The sequence below is a fragment of the Falco biarmicus genome, chromosome 9 (genome assembly GCF_023638135.1).
Source record: "Falco biarmicus isolate bFalBia1 chromosome 9, bFalBia1.pri, whole genome shotgun sequence".
NCBI lineage: Eukaryota > Metazoa > Chordata > Aves > Falconiformes > Falconidae > Falco > Falco biarmicus.
In genome coordinates this window covers 44,614,704-44,636,876 of record NC_079296.1, presented here as the reverse complement: position 1 = coordinate 44,636,876, position 22,173 = coordinate 44,614,704, and the positions used below count along the sequence as shown (strand labels likewise).

At 36.9% G+C, this 22,173-nt stretch overlaps 1 protein-coding gene across 1 annotated transcript in view; it reads left to right on the top strand.

The window, feature by feature from the left end:
- Window positions 1–22,173, top strand: part of NRG3 (neuregulin 3) — a 428,288-nt gene that overhangs the window by 16,671 nt on the left and 389,444 nt on the right. The window lies entirely within an intron of this gene.

Below are 22,173 nucleotides of genomic sequence, written 5' to 3'. Positions count from 1 at the left end.
CAGAGGTCTTGTGCTCAGACAAAATGAGACAGATTTAGAAGCTCAGGAGATCAGAAAAGCTGGTGTAATTGTATGCATTGTAAAGATTTAGCATGCTTTCTCATAGGCCTAATTTATTATGATAAAACTCCTGCCAGCAGGTGAATCATTGAAGAGCTAAGAAGGAAATTGTCCCAGTACGATGTGCTGTGCCTACAATCAGGTGATCCAGTCTAGGATCTGTTCCTGTTGTGCTCTCCCGCAGGACCCTGTAGTATTTCTCCCAGGGATTCTTCTGGAATGGGTGGCACTACGGAAGCAAAAGAAGTGATATGAGCTAGAGAAAGTATTCCACATATTGTGGGCCATTTTGGGAGCTCTTTTAAATTTCCCTAACAGAAGGTTTTCCTAGGCAGTTGAACCTGTTGTTTTGCCCATGCTACCTCTGTGAATTGAATTTCATCGTAACCATCATCACCTGAGCACACGATGCTCCACATACCCTGAACCGTGTTGAAAAGCTGCCATGAGTCTCAATGAACAGAGATTCATGTCCCAAAAAGATCGTATTAACTGCAGTGATGCTCACAACATTCTTATTTTTCCTTTTGATGTTATTTCATCCAAAATGCTAGTTTTCAAAAAACAGATCATGAAAGGCAGAAATGTCTTAAGATTCTACCGAATAAGAAAAGACTTCTAAATTCAGAGTGTCTTTGTGTAATTACTATGAAAGTCCGATGATGGCATTGTGTCTGGCTTGTTTCTTGCCCTGTACCCTCTGTCTTGCCTCAGTTTCCATTTCTCTGCCGCTTACTGTATTCGAGTCGAAAATACTGATGCTGACAACTACAAAACAAAAACTTGATACCTGCTTCTCATTAAACAGAGAATAACTCTTCTGTATTCAAAACTTGGTTAACTGAGAATTGTTCTCATGGGTCTTTTCTAGTCCACAAAAATCTTCTGAAAGTCTTTGGAGTAAAAAAATATTTGGACTATCTTGGCCAACCTTTGTTCATGAGAGTTAGAGGTGTAGTTTGATATCTCTTTGATTATCCAATTGTTCTGGTTTTTTATTTTATTATATTTTATTTTTTGGCCAGTGCCCTGGAATTAGCAATGAGCTTTAGAAAGTCATCTTCTAGAACCTTTTCCTGATGCTTCTTATATGTAAGTGCTTCATTTTCTCTATAAGTGGTTCCTACTGGAAATATATAAAGTTTGTAGAAGATGTTTCTCCATCATACTCTGTGGTAAAGATCAATGCAGAGAAATAATTTATCTGCAGTATCCATAATTGATGCCTTATCTTTTAGTAGAACATCTGATTCTTTCGTAGCCTTCCTGTGACTGATACATTTAAATGCCTTATTTATTGCCTTCACCTAATAGCTTTTAAAATTCTATTGGTTTCCTGAATAATTTTCTCAGGCTAGATTTTATTTTTGAAAGCATGTATTGCCATTTAACTTGCTTTCTTCCTCTGCTGTGTTCTCTTGCTCTCAGGGGGAGGAAGTATTTCATACATTCCTGGATTAGATTACAATGTCATTTGAAATTCTTATATTTTATATTCTCAGGCTTTCCCCCTTCCATTTAATTTCCTTTCTTTTTCTTTTTTTTTTTTTCAGCTTCCCAATTCCTTTGAAAAGCTTTACCTATTATTTGTAATAGCTGTTGTATTCCTTGCCATCCCCCTTTTCTGTCATAACTGAGCTGCATCATACTCGTGTCTTGAATCAGCTTCTGGGGTTTTTTTTTTTGAGAGAACTGGGTCAAAACTGATCGCCTGATATCCTTTTTTTGCTGTTCCAAGAGCAGCTGTTTAACGTGCTGAAGATTTGCTGCTAGAAATAACAAAATAATAGGCTATAAGAATACAATCACATTTTCCCCTGTTTACTGTGTTCTGTGATCTTTTAAGTGGCCACAGTGGGGTAGAATTTTCTGTATTTGCTTGCATTCATCAGGTAGAAAGTTGTCAAGTTATCCACTCCTCTGAGTCTTTCCTTACCTTATTTCGTGAGGAAGGGTTTGAAGACTTTTTTCAGCTTCAACAATGTTCAGGTTCCTGTCAGAGTTTTCACGTGTTCATTGCATTTAAGTGAGCAGTTTTTACATTATCCTTACACATTGAGAGTGTAGTTTCTGTTACGGGAATAAAATATTTGAGAATAGCCCCCAGAAATTTATGTTTTCTTATGGCTATAGATCTGTCTTCCAAATTCTGTGTTGTGATTCCTTAAATTACATTCTTGGCATGAATATACTGCATAAACATGACATTTTCCTAAGCATTGTGTAGTGCTCAAGTAGATGGTTTCATGCAGTTGGCCCTTCTAATAAGCAAGTCCCTATCCTTCATGTTCCCTGCCAGTTTACACGTGGCTGTGGATACTTCTGGATTTTTTTGCATCTCTCTGCCTTGACCGTATGAGAACTGTAATTCCAATTACATGAGTGATCTGTTGACTGAGGAGCAGTCAGAACAGTCTTACGCTGATGAAGGATCTGTTTCATGTTGTTTTTTCTTCTTCAGAAGACAAGAACCTCTTTTGGAGAGAATGGCAAGGAGCTTACATACGGTTTCTTGTGTTTTGCCACTTTTGCACTCCCTTTCCGTTACAATATATTGGGTTTATAGCTGCCGGATTTGTCTTCTCAAGACCAAATACATTGCCGAGGTGGCAGGCTAAATAATTCTATTCCCTTCTCAACACATGGGGTAGTTTCTGTCTTAATTCAACTATAACTGCTTCTTGGTTATACGTAACTTCTTTTGGATATACATACTGCTACAATTTTACTTTGAAAATTTGCTTTTGTGGAGGTATGTCCCTAACTCCAATAGAGAGAAAGGTGTTTGTTGTTATTTTTTTTTTAATGGTTGTCCAGCTAATTTTTTTTTAATTACTTTTCTTCACTATAGATTGTTATCTGGCACTGTAAAATGTCAATATAATATCAAATTTGGGTGGAGGATGTGTGTATCCTGAATGACAGATGTCTTCAAAAATGTTGTTCCATCATTTTAAAAGGGGTCCGTTTTCCACTTATAATAAGTTGTCTGGGCTTTTTGATTCCTTTCTGCTTCCCAAATAATAATTCAAACTTCCTAGAGTATTTCTTTTTATAATTTAGCACCTTTTTGACACTTTCCGCTTCTGCATGTAATGTTCTTGCTGTTTTCCAGAAATTATGATTCAAGTGAATATTTCAATGCACTGAGAAAAGAACTTTAAGAAGTACAGTAGGTTTCCTTTATTCCTTAGACATGGTACTAACTAAGCTTTACTTTGATTACTAAATTTATAGTGGCTTTGTTTTTCTGCTGAGTAGGTAATTAAGTGAAGAATTACACCATTTTGAAAGAAAGAACCTTTTACATGTTGTTCACATTCCTCGACATTTAGGAGAAGATACAGCAATATTATATTTAAAAGGAGAAAACAGAATATTAAAAATAGATCACTGTATTGCAAATTAAGTAGCTCTATATGATAGTGGGACCCTTTTTTATTTGCAGCTGTATAACATGGTCTAGTATGTAGTAATGCATTTATTTCTTTAGAGGTCATGTGCAGTAAAACTTCTTCTGTACCTTGGTGAGAGAATTTAGCTAAATTCTGTTTCATCCTGTATTTAACAGCTCTTCTTGGCCATGCAATTAAAACACATCACCACAAGTCATATACAACCTTAACAGTGGTTCTGTAGAACTCAGCATAAGCTTCTATCAAGTAAAATAGTGTCTTACATGCAAGGTCATGAGTTAGAACAATGTTAAAATGGTAGCAAAGAAAGTGCTGGAGTAGTTGTTTAAACAAGTGTCCTAATTATTCAAATGTTCTGAACAAACAGCAATTCCTATTACAGTTAAAAATGCCATCTAGACATAGTCTGCATTGTTTTTCTGTATTGGAAACATTGGCCTGTCTTTACTTCTTGATGTTTTTCGCCAAACAGTAGACATAAATCAAAGCTGTATTTTCAGGTTTGTAAACACTTCTGTGGCATTGTAAGCTTTAGTATACTCATTTCAAAACATCTTTAGCAATTTGCCCAAAATGTTCTCTGAAAATGTAGAATACTAGTAATATGTTTATCTCTTTTGATAAACGTAGGTCTATTGTTGTTTGCCTGTAGAAAAACTATTTTTTGTCAACAATTTGTATGTCTACTTGTATTATTTTACTGTGTAACCTTTATATTTAATTGATTTTTATAAGCTGAAGAAGTTTTCAGAGTTGCTCTGACATAAGGTTGCAATTTCCGTGGCATGTACTTCGTAGGGCAGTGTGTAGCCTGCATCTTTTCTTCGTACCTTTTCTGACCTCATTGATTCATTTGAGTTACAACTCTGCAATTTTTTTACCAAAACATTTGTAAGTTCTCTAGTGTGAGGGGTATGTGTGTGGTAGGGGGTTTTAATTATTTTTTTTAGTTTTTATTTGTCCCTTTCTATTCTGGAGAGCAGTAGTTGTGAATTCATGCAATTACAAAAGAGGAACCTGCTAATTAGTCCCATCCCTTACCTTACAGTTTTCTCCTCCATGCAGGATTGCGTATAATTGTAACACCCTGTTGCCCAGTCTTTGAGCTTCCACAAGGACAGTTTCATTCTGGTATTTCTCAATCTTTACCTTTTGGAAAGTTTTTCTGATGTCTAGTATGACATTACTTACGTGTTCTTTGAGGTGCATAGTAGGTAGATGATGTGCTTTGCATCACTTTGGCATCCTTTTGGTTTTGGTTGGTTGGTTTTGGTGGGGTTTTTTTTTTTGGGTATCACTGTTTTTATGATTTGTTAGCCATGTTTTCTGTGCTGTGTGGTAGATCATTTCTGCTAAACCATCATACTTTGTTTTTGTTCCAACTGAAGAACTTTGAGCTTTTTAGATTGCAACTTGCAGCCGATAATTTTTACCTATTTGCTTTCACCGGAACTCTAATTGGAAGTCTTCAAGTGAACTACTTCTATGGCACTGGGAAGTAAAGGGCATTATTTCCTTTAACAACATATGAGGGAGATACTAATGTTTTTACAGTTATTCAATGAAATTAATATCCCTATTGTATATTTTTTTCCAAGCTCCATCACTCTTTTCTCCTTTCCTAAAAAGCTAAGTTTGTCTTAGAACCTTATTATTTACAGCAGCTTCATGCTGGTTTAACTGTGCCCATTTTAGTGGTTGCATCTCATAAAATTCTAGGTGAGATAATCAAGATTTTAACATGATGAGAAAAATAATGTCTTTTTATCATATTGTTTATCTGGAATTATATGAGCACTGACATTTTAATGAATCTATCTTCTCCACTTAATAAAGAGTGTTTTATCCCCTTTTATGGTAGGAGATCATATTGTGAAACAAAATTAAACCACAACAGTAGTCTCTTAATTTTTATGAATCTTAAGAGGGTTTTGTTTTGTTATAATGGTCCATTTTCCTGTACTGTTGTTTTGGTTTTTTGTTTTGATTTTTTTTCTACAACACAGAAAATACAGGAACATGCAGACCTGCAGTTGACATCTGATTTATTTATTTAAACTCTGTTTGAAAGTGTTAGTACTTTGTATGATCTGTAATGGGTTAGAGGTTGAATAACTCTAAGAAGCATTAAAGACCTGGTTTGATGACTAGTTTAATGCTTCTTCCAAGAACAATTTGTAGAGATTAGGATTTAGTGAGATATCATTAGAGGATTAGCAATTGCTTCTTAAGGAATTCTGAGTTGACAGCTAATGGATAGCTTTCCCTGATAGCTCTTTTATAGTCCACTGCAGCTGGATAGAAATCAATAAGAAAGTGAACTTAAGTTGGTTTATCCATTAATTTTGGTTTTAACAGATGAGTTTGGCTGCCATAGTAACTTGCTTAATATGTTGTCCCCATCTATCATGATCTAGATAACCTCAATTAACACACTGATTAATCCTCACATTCTTCTCCAGTACTTCCCTTCTGGACTGCACAATGTAAAGGAAAGTGTTCCAGCACGCCTGAGCAGACAGAGCATGTGCTTATCAATACCCGGATAATACGGCCTGAAGAAGAAGAACTCTTCCCCTGTGTTTCCTGGCCTCCCTATGTGCAAAACAGAACTGTACTTATACTGATTTCTGGTTTGGTTGGGTTTTTTTTGTTTGTTTGGGGTTTTTTTGTGTGTTTTTTTGTTTTGTTTTGTTTTTGGTGTGTTTTTTTTTTTCTTAATCTGTCCTATGTTTTGCTCTTATTTGAATTTAAAGCTAGTAGTTGCCTTGAACTTTACTATTAGCTGGGAATCCCAAAGCACGTTTCTCATGTCATTGTAGAAATAACAAACATAGTATCAAATGGCTTTATTTTTGAAGTTGATAAATGGGAGTGAAAAGAACTATGTAATGGTTAGTTATGCAGGACTTTTTGTGAGGAAGCCACAGCCCTCATTCTGAATCTACTGGTATTCCCATAGTTGTAACCTAATTTCGGCACTCTGCTTCTTAACTTTATGTGTCATCTCTGTTGAATATTGACTGGGGGACAGTTTTTCCCTTTAAAAGTCAGTGAAACAGCATAAATACAATCCAGTATTTCAGGTGCAATATCTTCACCAATTGTGTAGGAACAAACATTTATTTATTTATCAATTTATTTTATGTCTTCATGTGCTTTTTAAAGGTGAAAAACCATCCAATACATTTTGAAAGAGTCCAATAAAAATGTCTTGGGTTTTGGTCCCCCCCCCCTTCTTCTTCTTTCCCCCCTAGCAGGAACTGGCTATGGAGGTGTTACTTTGTGGTAGGCAGGATTAAGACAAAAAGGGTTTAGTAAGTCACTTACGAAAAAACTAAATGTGTATGTTAAGTAAATAATATTTAGGAGAAAGCTACAGGGAAAATGTTCTACACACCGTTTTTATAAATTCAAGGAACTAATGCATGGGCAAGCTATTACAGGAAACTAAAAAATAAGCCATTTTATAGTACAAAAATAATGCATTTTACACTTTAAATTTTGATTTAAGTAATAACAATCAAGAGCTTTGCTTTATAACCAACACAAGCCTCTAGGCTGCTGTTGCAAGAAACATCTCCCATCCTGCCATGCCTTTGATAGGATGCAGCTGTGCCACAGTGTTAGGGATGCTGCACCTGATGAATTGTAGAAATAGAGTTGGAATTTGCAATTATTTTTGTAGGTTTTATGCTGCCATTTCATTTATACTTTCATTTCTTTCCTAGTACTGATGGTGGATTCTCTTACAGCATGAACTAAATAGCTAACATATATTCTTAAGACCTGAGTGAACGTTAGAACATTTATCATCTTGTTTAGAAATAATTTTCTCTGGTGGAACTAGTTAGGTTTATAGGTTTATGTTCTAATATATGCTTAAAAAAGTTAAAACAACATACAATATATAATCTTCTTAAGCAAACTGGTTATACCCAAATGGTAGCTCTAAGTGTCTTTACCTTTGTTTTTGACAAAAGCAAATGCTAATCCTTACTAAGCCAGAAAATGAACCTAAACGTTAAGTCTTCCCTGTCTTTGCTGGTGTTTGCCTTAGTAGTTTCTTCCTGTGTTTCTGCAACTTCTTATGGTACCAGATTGCAAAACCATGACTCAGTTTCTAATGTGGAAGACCAGTGTGGTGCACCGTTGTCTTTTGAGCACTGCAGCCTGGGGATGCTCCGGGGGTCCGGGACACCTGCTGCCATGCCCAGGGCGTGTGGCAGCACCCGCCTGCTCAGAGAACTGAGCGCAAACTAAAATCTTCAATGTCATCTGAAGCTCTCTGCCACTGCCATGTCTGTGGCTCTGCTGATGGCAGACACATTTTAAGAGCATGTTAATGCTAGAAATAGGTCATTATTTTTAAAGAAATTAAATGATTAATCTATTATTAGTAGTAAAAGAACATTTGGCTTTAAGCACAAGCTAGGCATCGTTGCTGTCTCAGTTAAAACAAACTTAACAGTTTGGGAAGTGTTACTTTATCCCTAACAGAGAAACACATCTGGAGCTTCTTTACAGAAGTGGTTTTTAAATTTAGCAAAACTATGGGTGTTTTAGAGCCCTGCTACCTAAGAGCGTATGATTTAAATAAGAAGTCCAGCTTCTTAACAGGGAGAGGGTGGTGCGTTGGTGATACCACAGCTCAAATGCTTTGCCATACTTCCATCTTTGGGTATTAATGACACTGAATTCAGGCTGTGTATTGTTTCCCTTGCAGGATTTCTGTAATTTATCAGTTGAGCATAGTTGTTAGTCTCAATCTTCTGCACTAGAAAAAAATTTTAATAAGCACATCCCTGTTGGCGTAGAGCCCTGTTTATTCAATTATCTTAATGCTGACGTAGGATATTAAAGCAAAACCTTCTGTTAAAACTTTTGAGTATAGCACCAAACTGAAAAACCTGCAGAACGCAGGGAAGATGACCAAACATTTCTTCTAAGGTATCAAGTTTCAATCTAGCCAGGGGGAGCCCTCCTTACAGCACCCTTTGGATTCTTCTTGCAGAAGAGCTTACAGGTTAGCCCGGAGGGCTGTGAGTGCAGCTGCCAGCGTGCTCCACTGCGTATGGTATCACCTTGATTTTCTGTTTCTTGTTTTGTCGCTGTTAAGATGTTTTGTATTTAAAGAAGCTGAGGAAGAGACTTCCCCTGTTGTGGCTGAAATGTTTAGTAGCGGAAGATTCTTCAATGTAGTAGATTTAGTGTGAACGTTATGCAAGAATGGAAGCTGAAACTCGGAACTTTCAAATTGGAAACAGTTTTCCCAGGCACACATTGATATTTGAAAGTGAGGACTTGTGGTTATAGGACCCAACCTCTTATTTGGTAGTGCACAAAACTCATCCTCTGCAGTCTAAAGATGACTGTTTTCGGTAATGTTTACCAACTTTGAGACAATCTGTAAATTTCTACAACACTACTGGTAACTTTTAATGGCATGTAGGGACACATGTAAAGAGCAAAATTTGAGCTTCAGTCTCAGGCGTTTTAAAGCTTTGTTGTAGATTTCTATGACACTCCCAGTAGCCTTCACTGACATGTACAGATATATGTAAAGAACAAAGTTTGTACTTCAGTCTCAGACCATTTAAAAAATTTTGTTGCAGAGCTGATGATTGTGTGTGACGTTCCAGTCGTAAAAGTCTCTGCTGGGGACTGAGAGTTGTCAGAAATATTCGGGTTACTACTTGAGCCTGCTCTTACAAACGAGTCTTTAGTCAGACTGGAGTGTCCTCTGAAGTATGGCATCTTTGGATGCTATGTTGCAAAAAACTTTCTCAGCTCTTGTAAATTCAAACTTTTGCTGATTGTTTTTGTTTGAGATCATGTGTGAACTGTAAACCATACTTAATAATTCTACCGTAATTCAGGCAATGTAATTAAGTTTAAACTAAGTATTTGTGCTCTGTATCTAATTAATATTTTTACTTTTTTTATCCTCCTGAAAATGGTGGCATTTGAGTTCATAATTTATGTCTAACACAATATAAATACAGACCTTATTTTTTCCTAAAGAGATTAATCACATAGCTCTTCAAATTTATCATGGGGGTAGGATTTGACTTTCACCACAGACAGTCATGTTTTGGGATTTTTTAATTCCACTTTTGGTCGGTAATGAAGGGAAGATGCTAGTCATTTCTAGAAACACTTCAAAAAAATCCGAAGCACTGAAAAAACACAAAACCTTTATTCACTATTCACATTGTCATACCTTTCCAAATAATCCTTCACTGACCGGTCGCTCTGAAGGCAGCTTTCTGGCTGCCTTACCTCCAATCACTCTGCAGCTTTAGAAGTCCTGGGAAAGAGGTGGCTCTTTCATGACCAGCGTTTAACGCATTAACAGGCAGTGCAGTGATGGTGTTTCTCTGCTTTTGATACGCTTTTTTAAATCCAAGTCACCAAAGGTCCTTGTGTGGCTGTCACTGATCAACAGTTGTGTCCTGTAACTCCTCTTTCTGTTTTCTCGGGAAGAGCTCAGCCTTGGTGTGGCTAGCACAGGTTGGAGGCAGAGGACTTGATGTTCTTTCTTACTGTGGTCCTTTGATGTCGATTATTACCCCCAGATTAGTTTCAGGTCATTAGCCCAGCGATAGGCAAACATTCCATCCCTTCAGGTTTCCTATCACTTCAGTAATTTAATAGGTTCACTATGTCTCCTAAGGAATACTGTATCTGGAGTTATGTTATTTTTCTTATTTGCCTAGTAAATGTTAGTAATAGTATCACAATTTCATCTCTTTCCTTTTAGCAATTGTCAGCCCTACACTGATCATTTTTAAGATTATCTAATTGTATATGCAAAACATACTACTTATTACAGGACTTAATTTCATTATATCCGCATGTAAGTCCATCATGACTACTACCATTATAACGCTTTAATTTGAATTTTTAATAAGGGCTTTGATCCTGAAAATAATTATAAGCATTCAATTATAATTGTGTATTATCACTCTATATTATTATGCAGAGAGCTTACTTACATGCAAGTTACTGATGCACAAGTACTTGTGTAATGAACTCCTTCTTTTATCAGCTTTTGGAAGCACACTGTTATACCATATATGCAGTAACGTTTTTCAAGGGTAGCCAATGTTCTTTGCAGTGGGGATTTAGACACTTAGAAACCTTAGCCCTGGAATGGGAATATATATACGCTTAAGTGTGTTTTTAATGATTTTGGTGTTTTGGCATAAGCCATCCCTTTCACCTTAATGTTTGTAAAATTGACTAATTGATTGCTAATATACATGCATGCACACACATTTTGCTTTCTCATTACTGAGGTGGAGCTTATGATAACAGAACATACAGTTACAGTTTAACTACGTGCAAAACAGGACAGCTGAGGAATATAGAACCTAAGGTAAACCTTCAGGAAACCTGGTTCAGTAATACTACATTTTTCCTCATTGCAAATTAAAAAAGGTCCCTTGAAAGGTATCGTCATACCTGTGCCTTTACAAAAGCATAAAGTACAAGTACATGAAGTAAAACTTTCCTGTCTAGTTGGTTGTGGTTTTTTGTTTGGTTTTTTTTTTTTTTTTCTCTTTTCAATATTTTTGCTATATTGAAAGAAAAATAAGGCTGAGAGAATTCTGCGATTAGAATCTAAACTTCTTTTGACTTGGAGCATGCATTTGTGTTTGGGGAGTATCCAAGCAGAATATTTATATGATAATATCTCAGCTCTCAAAACTTGAAAAGGTGTTTCTAGCTCACCTCAGTAGTGGCTTTCCGGTGGGCCTTGTTTCCTCAGCCTGCATTTCAAGCTAGGTGTTACTCCTTGTGGACCATGGGGTTTTCCTCTCCCCAGTATCCTGCCTGGGAAGACGACTAGAATAAATGTAGCACATTTCTTCATGTACTGATTCCTCTTCGTTTTATCTCTTTTGGGAATGAGGAAAGGACTCGTGTTGTCACAGGTAATAACATCCTGCAAATTCTTTAGTTAGTGTTTTATGTAAAATGCTACAGCTACCTTTGATTGCATAAAGACCCTCATTCTGCTGTGCTACCGTTAATCACAGTCACTGATCACTGAACTAGTGGTGATTATGATAATTGTTTGATGTGTAAAAGCACAGTATAGTCAATGTTACAGAGTAAACATGGTATACTTGCCAGTTTAATATATAAATATAAGTATGTGAAATTGAAAACAGTAGGGGCAAATGGAGTGGGTGGCAATACTGAAACATAAGAATACTGTTGTTAATTGGGAACTGTGCAAGTCCGATTCATTAGATGCCAAGGAATACAATTAATTAATCATGACAGAGTACTTTGGATTTAAAAAAAGTGATTGAAAAGGGAAGTTAACCAACAAGGGAGTAATACAGATGAACAATAAATAGATAAAAATGGAAGAGCTGAGAGCAGTGTATGTTAGGAAATGGGCAAATGCCAAATGATATCACAGTATAACTAAGAAGGAACAAATACGAGTTATTGTAGTTTTCCTTACAAACTATTTGGCAGCAATGAAATTCTAAAAATGACATAGGTATAATTATAGCTAGGTTTGCTACAGAACAATGAAGCAAGGCTAAAAGTACAGTTTTTCAAAAATACTTGAGAAGAGAGAAACTGTACGTCATACAGACACAATGAAATGCTCTTGATTTTTACAAGTAAATAATTAATGCATTTAATAGTTCAGTATAAATTTGAAACATTTTGAACTGTTGTTTACACTCAAAAATAATATTCCATCTCTGCATAAGGACCTTTCTGAATGACTAGTGCGGATTTGTTATCAGTTAAGGTACCCTACATAGGTTCAGTCTTGTGAATGACTACTGATATTGAAAAACCATACATATGATGACTCGGGTAACTATAGGTGAGGTAAAGTGACAGCTGTTCTGGACAAATTGTGGTAGAGCTGATATGGAAACAGCTGGCAGTTACCTAGTGGTAATCTGATTGTAATAGTGGAGAGGAAGCGTAGTCTGATTTGTATATTCTGAGAGAATCTCAACTCGGGCTGATTTACGCCTTTGACTTTGCATCATTACTTTGTTTTGTTACATGGCATTGCAGAAGCAGGGAGATAATACTTTCAAGTGAACAAATGTTATATAAAATTGATATATGTGTGTATCATGTAAAATCATGTTAAATAGACCAAAAAATACACACCAGAACAATTGGTTGCTGGAAGATTTTGAGCGAACAGTCTCAGCATGGTGCTTGCTCTGGTGCATGGAAGTGTAGGTCCTTGTATCTAATGAGGGGATTAGAGACGTTCAGATGAACGTTATATTTATGTGCTTGAATTATTCTCACGTACAAATATCCTCCAGGTCTGAATCTTGACCTCTTTGCACATTTTCAGTTCTGATCCCACTCAGACCTACTCAGCTAATGAGGTATAAGACCATTGCCTGAGGTGGAAAGACTGTGGCACATCAGAATGCACAGTAATGTTGTTTTCCACTTGAGTGCAAGTAGTAGTAAAGGAGTTGCCAAATATGCTGTGCTTTACAGTTAATGTTTTAAGTATGTATGGAAGATCTGTGTGTCTTTTTCTGTTCTTCACTACTCTATGGCTGTGTGATGTATCAAATAAAGGGGAATAAAAATATATTTTTCAGGTATAATTAAGAATCTGTTATGCTGCGTGTTCCACTTCCCTATTTTGCAGGTGACTGTAACTGATGACTAAAGATTTCTAGTTGTGCTTAGTGTTAAGTTGAATTTTTTAGTTAAAACGTTACTGGGCATTTTCTATGCTTTTTTCCTTATCTTGAGGCAGTGTGTGACGTGGTAACAAAAGAGTCTACAGGGTAAGTTCTAGAGTAAAAACTATGCTGGTGTCTAGTATAGGTAGTCTAAATTGTGTTGGTACTTTAAAAATGTGGTTTTTTTGTATATAAAATAATGTCCAGTTAGGAAGGAATTAGATCTTCACTTCCTTCTGGTTCTTACCATTGGAACATATGTCTTACCATTGATGTTGCTGATTATTTTAAATCTTGTTTTTTGGTGATAAATGTTGGGAACCAAATAAAATCTTTGCCCGTTACAGTGAGAGGAAATACATATACCCTGTGCAACATCCATCCCTTAGTTCTTTATTTAATCTCTCAAAGCGGTATTGCACTGGTACAGCATAAACATTTTATCCCTGTTGTACTGCGCTAAGCAGAACCTTCTGTTTCTTTATGTAGATTGTTTTAAGAGTGATGAATTGATAACAGAAGCAGGGAGAATGGTGCTTCAGCTGGAAACGTGGTCTGTGTGCAGCTGATATGTCAGCTCCCTTCAGCTGTACCACAGGAGTACACGATAAGAGGATGCTGCTCCTTTACTGAATGGAGCTCCCCGCAAATCACTTCTGCAGCCAAGTGCTTAGTCCTTGTAACAATATGGGGGATTCTTCTGTGCTGTGTCCCTGCTGGATGCATGTGCTGCTAGAGCAAAAAATGTTAGGCGAGTGAGTGTAATTTTAGACAAGATGGTTGACATTTCAGTGCCTCTAGTTCAAAACTGTATTATATGTACCCAACATGGGATTACATAAATCAGTAGTAATTTAAACAGTACTGCGGTCAGTCTGCATAGAATATTCTAGAGGAAGTACAGATAGCTGGAACTTGCTCATTGTATGACTTAATTACGTTGTTGAGTGTGCATCTGTCAGATACCTAAATAATTGCTTTTTGGCACCTCATTGAAACTTTACAGGGCTTTGTTGTGTATCAGTGATAATGCTGGGCTCTCCAAGTTGGAACGAACAATTGAGATGTTGCAGCTTACCAGAACGATTCATTTATTAGTTAGCACCTGAAAATTAGCAGTCTCAGGGGAAATGTTAATGAGTGATTAATAATTTTCATGTAATTAACAAAAACCTCTACAAAACCTGTCACTTTCTAGATGCCAAGGCAAGTTAAGTGGGGTGTGTCTCTGTGGAACAGTGCAGCTGTGAGTAACTGGGGTTAATACTAGATTACTGGTTTAAACCTAATTTAGGAATATCACTTTGCTCATCTCTTTTAAGTGCCCTTTTGGATTCGATTCACTCGATATAATTTGTCTTCCAAATACCACTGCTGAGGCTCAGGACGCAGCCCCCTGACTGCTATGTCAAGAGCAACTCTTGAGCAGGAGGTAGAGTTCCTGTGTTGCAGCCCTACTCATTCTGACTGGAGTGAGTGTTCCTGAATGAGAGCAGTGAATTGCAGGGGTCTGCCTTAACGCATTGCTGACTGTCCCTCGGCGTTTAGTTTGCTTTTTTCCACAGGTATACTTTAATACTTTGAGCTGGATTCCCCACGCAGTATGGTGGTCTCACACAGGAGTTGTTTAAAATACTTCTCTAGAGTATATTTAAAAGAGAATACTTCCTGTTTTTAGATAATTGATTTTTCTGAAGTCTCAAATTTTAGTTTTAATAAAAATTCAAGATGGAGTCATTGCCAAGCACTGTGTGTGTTACCTGGGTGTGGAAGTCAGGAAGTACGGGGAATTCTGCAAAAGCAACAGGTTTGGGTCTGCTGGGAAGTCTTTTGAACTGAATAAGGAATATGGCAGGAAACTCTTAACTGGAATCTTGTCTTCTGTCTGGAGAACGATGTGTAAAAAGACTTCAGTTACTCAAACTGTTGTTTCGGGCTAGGGACAGAAATGGAGGGATTGCACTCGTACAGATAGGTATATGTGATGGGATATGTATGATACAGGGTAGGTACAATAAAAATATTAGGCAGTGGACTTTTTCCGTATCCTGCCTTTCCTGTTGTGTGTTTCTCTGGAGGCTCACAGACAAGGTACAGAACTCTATAAAATCTTTGCTGTGTCCCCAAATATTTTCTGTCTGCCTTTCCATCAGTCTTTGAGCCACAGCTTTCAGCTGTTTGGTTTTTTTTCAGGTGGTCCGTTAGGTCTGTTTCCGTCTGAGATCTATGCTGTATTGCATCCATTTTATGGATGGAGAAACTTAAGTTGGGTTATCTTCCAGAGGGTATGTAGCAGACAGAGCCTGTTTTGTTTACAAAACCAAAAATGCAAATTGGTTTTCTGTGATAAATTTGGGAGCAGCATGAACTTGACAAACTTATCCTCATGTCGCTAGTGGGAAGTTTATCCTTGTTTGCTCTGTGCCTGCTGTTCCTCTCTGGTCTTTACCTGCGTAGGGATGCTGCTGGGCTGAGTATCAGCTGAGCGCAGAGAAGGGAGTGAACGTGGCCAGGGACCCAGCAGTCATGTTGCTCTCCAGAATCCCAACTCTGAAAGCAGAAACTGGACATGGATTCTTCAGAAATTCTTAACTTAAATAAAAACTGGCAGAACTTGGGTCAAAACATATGTGGGTTAGTATATGACAGTATTGCAAACTTTGGTGTCTGCCCTAATGATTTAAGCTCCAAGCAAAGATAAAAGAAATAGCTTATCTTTGGGAACTTCTAGATGTCATGTCCTTAAAGCCCAGAACAAATTAAAAATAATAAGTTCTGATGTCTGAATAGTTGCTGTCATCAGGAGACCTCCTTGTAGTTTTCCCTTGTTCTCATGCTCTCTTGCTATTGGTAGCCAGTGTTAATATTAAAAGGAAAAAATAAAAGAAAACTAGCACTTCAGATTTAGTTTATATTATATTGCCAACATCTTAGAAGATTAGAGTATCATTTAGCAAAGTTGGTTGGCACTGAAAGAACATTATATACAGTTGGCTTGTAACATAATTTATACAAGTGTAAATGAATCTGCAGGTCTCTTGCCCAAAAGGTAACTTGGGCGTTGCTTTTAGTCTGCTCTGCAGTAGTAGCCTAATGCTGTTAGGTGTTGCTGTGTCTGACATAGGGATGTAAACAGGGATAGGAAATGTCGCTGTGGGGATTTGAGAGGTGACGGTTACTGATACAATGCCCAGGATAAGCACCTCATTTTTTCACTCAGTGTCAGGATGTGTAATAACAATTGTTCAAGACAATTATTGCACAGTCTGTGGTCTGAAATAACTGGGTTTTAGGCTCTTTTGTTGAAGAGCTAACATGAAGCTCATTTTTCATAGAATCCCATTCTGTGTAGAAAGGACTTAGCTGTGCAGACTTTATAGAAGCATTAATATTTTTCTCATAACATTTAATTTTCTGAATATTACAACAGATTTTTTAGTAAATTTAGCACGCTCAAAAATTAGCTTATATGATAAACTTTGATAACAAAGGAAATTCATTCTAATTTTCCCCATTGAGAAATTGGTTTTACTTAGTAAAATACCTATAATGAGGATAATGAACATAAAGTTAGGTCACTGGACAGTATAAAAATGTTGGCATCAACCATATCCAAGGTCATTGCTGTACATGCTTAGTGAGTAATATGGTTACCTTCTCAAACAGTAAAACAGGTGTCACATTCTTTTTGACCTTCCACGTAGGATGTTACTTTATTTAGTTGGGAAAAAAAACCAAACAGCAGAAGTATTTTAAAATTTTAAGGTCAAAGCTGAAAGCTTTCATAGCTCACTACATAGCCAGACATGCATGGAGATATTAGTTGGATATTACAGCTAAGACAGTGCTAATGTGTCAGACATTTGAAAGGGTCAAGATTTTACATATTCTGAAAATCTCAAGTAGTCATTCAGATGCTCACTGAGTTACAGACGTAAAAAGCTGCAGAATCTAGCTAAAATGCAAGTGACAGCAGCATGTTCCCTGTGCTTTTTATAGACAACTTGTAGAATATATAGGGTGCCGCTCTGTGACTAGCGTGAGCAATCAGAGGGATAAATGTAGTACTGCTTTGCCAGGAGATGAGCGGTCTGCTCAGGATTAAAAAGGAAAACTCCCTGTAGGTCCATGTCCTGCACTAAGGATGTGGTGCAGAGGTCTTTAGGACATTAAAGAAAAGATGTGTTATTTTAGGAGATTAGAAACTGAGAAATTAATCCATAGTAACATTCTCATAGATTTAGTGAAATCCAGCTTTACATTTGCTTGTGACTGCATCTCCTGATGTACGTTCAACAGAGGCTCTGAGAAGACTGAAATATCCTGCTCCATGTTGCTAATTGTTATTATTTTATTCTGATTTATCTGGTACTTGGAACTTTCAAACAGAGAAATAGCCACGGAATAGCAAAGTGGTTTGAGCTTCATAAACTTTAAATGAGGTTAACACATAAATGTTAACATTTCATCATCAAGTGTTATTAAAAAAACATGAGTAGTTGGAGATTGTGCTGCGTTGCTGTTAGGGAGGGCAACTGTGGTGAAAAAAAAAATGGATTAACAAAACCCCATATATAATTTGTAGATTGAAAATAATCTGAACTCTTCATGATGTTCTACTCTGGCTTCTAGTCCAGAAAGACACAGAAATTCATCGTGCAATTTGCTCTCATTGCATCAAAACATATACTTTTTACAAGCCATGCTATAAAAGTTTTTCAAAGACAACCAAATCACTTAGCCCACAAATCCTAGTAACTTTTGGGAAACTTTTATTTTTAACTGCAAGAACACTTTTGGTGTCAATCAGGCTATGATTGCAAAGGTTGTGAAGTTGCTTTTAGCCATATTGCCTGTAATCTTGAGTTAAAGATTCCATATGCTGGAGGTTGGTTAAATGTATAAAAACTTGCCCACTCAAGCTCATAAAAGCCTGCTTTTGTGTCATCTTAAATAGACATAAAAATGTTATTCTATTCGTATTTAAAGGAAGAAACTCTTCCAAAGTTCAGTGAGAATCCGTCCCCGAGGTGTTTATTTTAGTTTTATGCAATTCTGAGAAAAGAGTGGCTGTCTTTAATAAGTCACAGGGAATTTTGTTTGATATTGACCCATTTTAATCATGCAATAATCAAATTGTCCTGTTACATCTGCCATTATTTACAGGATATTGCTAGTCATTTGATTCTTGCAGTTCCATTTAATTTTTCTTGTATTTTCAAAAATAAAATCTTTTTCCAATGTTTTTTTATAGCTTTAAATCTGCTTTACTGCATGGTAAATTACTTCACTCTTTACTAATCCCAGAAGTTTTGGGGAACTGTTTTCTTCTTTCTGTTTCCTTCAGGCTATCTGGTGATAAATCCCTGAGCAACCTGGTCTAATTAAACCTGCTCTGAGCAGGGTCTTGGAGTAGATGACCTCCAGGGAAGTCCTTTCTAATCAGAGCTGCTCTATCATTCTATCATATAGGAAACATTGATTCCATAATGCAGTAAAACCTTTTATGAGCTTGTAGCTGTAAGGGGGAATTATGGATTGGTCATTTCTGATTTGTGAATAGCTGCTCTAGATCATCATTACAGGGCTACCAGGGACAGGAATTCTCAGCAAGCGTGGGCACAAATCAACATCTTCAAGATGTTGGGGGAGAACTTTGAGCTGGTAGCCATGAGGGAGGATTATGGATTGGTCATTTCTGATTTGTGAATGGTTGCTCTAGATCATCATTACAGGGCTAGTAGGGACAGGAATTCTCAGCAAGCATGGGCACAAATCAACATCTTTAAGATGTTGGGGAAAACGTTCTTTACAGTTTGTTTTTTTTTTAAACAGATATTGGCATGTATATTTATTTTGAGTCTGCTTTAGCAGTAATCTTATCTCCATGAGTGATTACAAGTGTAAAAATACACAGCTTGCTGAAGTAATTAATAGTGTGAAGTGGTTTGTAATTTAAAATAAGTATAATATTTGTTTTCAATTACTTTTTTAATACATCTCACATTTCAGCTGAGTTGTAATGCATCTAGGATATCAGTTCTTGAGCTCCAGGGGGAAAGCACTGTTTTCCCTGCCAATCAGTGTGTAATGGTCCTTCATTTTGACCTGGAACTAATATCTCTATGTGTGCGCGTGTAATTAAATGACAAGAAAAATATGTGTTTTCAAGTAGTATTTTATCTGTCAAAAGGAGCAAATTATTATTGTCCTTTCAATAGGTATTTGTTTTTCTGTACTTATCCCATTGGTCATCAAAAGAAAACCCTTGGTAAGGTACTTCTGTTTCTTAATAGTGCCGTGTGTTGTGTTGTCACACAGAGTTGTTCTAAATTCTGGAATGCTTTCTAAACTTGAGAGCGTAAAACTGAAATGGGACGTTTCTTTCCTTCTAATGTTGACCCCCTTTGCAGTCGTTCAGAATTCAGTACGTACTAGAGTTTGGTCAAGTACCTCCATATACATCCAATACAATTCAGTTTTTATCTTGCAATGATCTTCGACTGAAATTTGGGTAGTGTGCCATCAGGGGGCTGGATTCAGCCAGCAGTAAAAACAGGGATCAAAGTCTACTCACATTATTATTTGAGCTGTACTTGTTGTTCCCTGACAGTGTTTTTATTTCAGCAATGGAGAAAGTGTGCCCTCTTAAGAAGAGAAAACTGTCTTCAGCCCCACATCCTCAGCCTACACTGGGGTCATCTACCTCCTGCTACATATACTTCTGTTTAAATCATTGGTTCAGGTTATAGTATTTTAAAAGAAAAATATGTGCCTAGATGAGGTATTTTTGTTTTGTCTGAAAGCCGTTTTCTTTTCCCCAATACATAAATATTTTATAAACTTACAAGGTTGTTACTTGATTTTGTTAATAGACTTCTGTCGTGAGCCAGAAGTACGGTACGGAAGTCTCTGTGCAAAAAGCAATTTCTTCCATGTTCACCATTCGCCTTGCGTTATTTTTTTGTGTATATGAAACGTATCAGTGTGATTTCATCATTAATGCTGGTGCTTGCATGTTGTTCCTTACTGAGGTATTTTTTATTGTTTCAAACAAAATTTTAAAAAATATTACAAAGATAATTTTAAAATGTTGTGTTCTTTAAGGTGTTGTGTAAATCAGGGGGAGCACTGAGATATCATTCGAAACCACTATTAAGATTTGTAAAGGAGTCTTCTCAGGAAAAGAAGATTCTAATTGTTTCCTAAGCATTTAAAATAAAAAGAAAAATTACTTAGTTTTGAAAATTATATTGACTCCAAGAAATCAGGCCATAAAAAAAGTTTCATATTGAAGTTAGTTGTGTTGTGCAAATCTGAAATGTCAAAAATGACTGGTTTTAAAGGTCTGAATACAGATGAAGGAAAACAAGCTTTTCTATGAAGATTTATTTCTGTCTCCCAGTGGGTGAAATGTAGATAGGTGGATATCACTGTAAACTAGTAGAGAGGAGTAAATACCAAATTAGGCACAAATCAGCATTCTCAGCAGAGAGCACTGGAGGAAAGAGACTAACCCTCCCTGCCCAGCAATTTCTATTTCTTTCTTTTTCCAGTTCAGAATGAAGAGATGTTGCGAAAACCTTATGTTGCTGCTTTCTGCTCAGTGGAGAGACTAGAGGGCTCTGTCTTTACTACTTTCCATGCAGCATGTTGCATGAGTGGTAGTACTGAGATAATAATTGCGTGACACACGGTGACTGTAGACTTCCTAAACTAGAGGTGTGATATGCATCTGTTTATCTGCTGAAAGCTTAGACAATAAACATATGGACTTATGCTGGGTGTATTTGTTATAAAATGAGAAGCTTTTCTGTTTAATTCACTTAAAAAGTTAAATAAGAACCTAAATGTTAATTTCACAAGACCTTGTTACCGATTCTAATTCAGGGAACCTTTAACAAAGGTCTCCCTCATTTTCTGACAGTGCAGAGGGTCCTGTTGGGCACAGTGGAGGGAATTGATGGAAGAGACAAGTTCTAGCTATTGTAACCAAATAGGAGTCAGCTATGATTTACCTGGGGAGCATCATTTCCCATGAAAGGAGTTAGCTGTTGGTCCTTATCTGGTGGACAGCAGGGTCATCCTGGCAACAGACCCATATTGGCAGGGGGCAGCATGAGTGACAGCACACTGAAACAGTTTGGAAATGAGGAGATGGACTGGTTCTTCTGCCGTATGAATAGCTGCTGGGCACCCTTGCCATATCAGTTAGTCAGTCCACAGCCTGGGAGCATCACCTTGCTTTCTCCTTGGTTCCTTGAGACAACCAATAGAAACTGCAAATTAAAAAATTCATCATGGCTGTGTACCAAGGAAGGGGCGTTAGTATTTCTGTGTCTACTTTATTAAGCAGAAGAATCTAAACTTTTGGGAGGCTTGCTAAACATATGGCTAAGTTCTCCCCTGAAGCTATTTAAACTCATAATATGGCTGCTCTTGGAAAAATTGCTACTGCTAGGGTGTGTGCTTATTGGTTTTTCAAGATGTGTAATAAGGTAAAGCTCTCCACTTTATTGGAGAGTTAAAATGAATCCATAAAGTTGAGTCTTATAAATATTCCCTATTTTGACTGGCTAGATATTTCACCTCTTTCCTGCAGGTTGTAAACAGGAGAGAATAGGAATTGCCAACAAATCAAATTACAGAACATTGAAAGTGTCAGAGTGGTAGTGTTCATTATGCTCGTTCACAGAATATATGAGTCATTAAAATTCTGATATTGCTTCGGAAAGACAGAGTTTGTAATGAGAATAAAAAAAAGCCATTACTTCCACTTCTCTTTCTGGCAATGATTGTTGGGAAAATTAAGGATAATACCAAAATTATTACCTGTTTCTCATGCAGTCTTAGGTTTTCAACCCTAAATGCCCTGCCTAGTTGAAGTGCTAGGTACAGCACACTCTGAGAAGGTGCAGTGAAAAAGTTCTAAACTTTCTGGAATTACAAGTAAAAGGCTTTCATATCCTGTTATGAACTTTCTCATAATTTCAGGT